Source organism: Octopus sinensis, linkage group LG25 (genome assembly GCF_006345805.1).
Source record: "Octopus sinensis linkage group LG25, ASM634580v1, whole genome shotgun sequence".
NCBI classification, from domain to species: domain Eukaryota; kingdom Metazoa; phylum Mollusca; class Cephalopoda; order Octopoda; family Octopodidae; genus Octopus; species Octopus sinensis.
Genome location: NC_043021.1, coordinates 28,496,060 through 28,497,208, shown reverse-complemented (window position 1 = coordinate 28,497,208; position 1,149 = coordinate 28,496,060). Strand labels below are relative to the sequence as shown.

At 29.3% G+C, this 1,149-nt stretch overlaps 1 non-coding gene across 1 annotated transcript; it reads right to left on the bottom strand.

Moving 5' to 3' along the window:
• Nucleotides 1-481: 481 nt before the first annotated feature.
• On the bottom strand, nucleotides 482-595 carry LOC115224579. Its single transcript, XR_003882865.1, has one exon. It is a non-coding gene; the product is annotated as a U6atac minor spliceosomal RNA (small nuclear RNA).
• Nucleotides 596-1,149: the final 554 nt, after the last annotated feature.

The window sequence follows — 1,149 nt, the reverse complement described above, 5'->3', positions numbered from 1 at the left end:
CGAAATAAGATTAAGATTAATGTAAAAAATAAATAACATTGAAGCAAAATAACACCAAATATATAGTGCGTGTGTTTTTATTGGCTAAACTGGCAAAATGACCATTCCGAAATATAACAATATCTGTTTCAACACACGACTTCACATAAAAAATCTTGCACAACAAATATTTAAACGTTTTATTATATATATATATATAATATATATATATATATATATATATATATATATATTATATATATATATATATATATATGTATATATATAATATATACTAGAAAGGTTGAGTTCAATTAGAACAGGTTTACTTTGGGGCACATGACAAGCTTCTTCCAGCCTCTGTTTACCAAATACATTTACAAAGTTCATCAAGCCCGGACCAGAGTAGAAGATACTTGCTCAAGGTGTCACGTTGTGGGAGAGAATCTGGAGCCATGTAGCTGAGAAGGAAACTCCTTACGACATAGTCACAGCTGCGCCTGAACAGCAGGCTGCTCTGGAATAGAGAACAGTGCTGTGACGTGTTAGAATGATCACATGATCCCTTTTGTCCTTGTCATAGGCAGTGCCATCCGTCTCTCTATCTTAGCAACAAATATATATATATATATATATTTATATATATACCTACTACTACTACTACTACTACTACTAACTAATATACAATGAAGTTTTCTTACAGAAAACATTTCATAAAAAAATGGCACCATATTAAAATACCTTTACAGGTTAAAATTATAAACAACTTATAAACAAGAGCAAAAGAAAATTATTTCTACGCCAATATGCTGATAACAGACTTTTAAATCCTCAATTTCCACATATTATTATATACCCACTTTTTTTCTGCTCTTTTTTCCATGGGCGCATGTAAGTATTTCTATTCATATTTTCTACTGAGAGGAAAAAATCTATTATGAGATTAATTCCGAAATTGATTCAATATAGAAATAACGAACTTTAAAAAAAAATTCTGCTGGCTAGCTTTCCTCGATTCCAGCACAACGTAATTCTGTAGTGGGTATAATAATATGTGGAAATCGACGATTTAAAAGTCTGTTATCAGCATATTGGCGTAGAAATAATTTTCTTTTGCTCTTGTTTATATTTGTATATATATATTATATAATTATATATATATATATATAT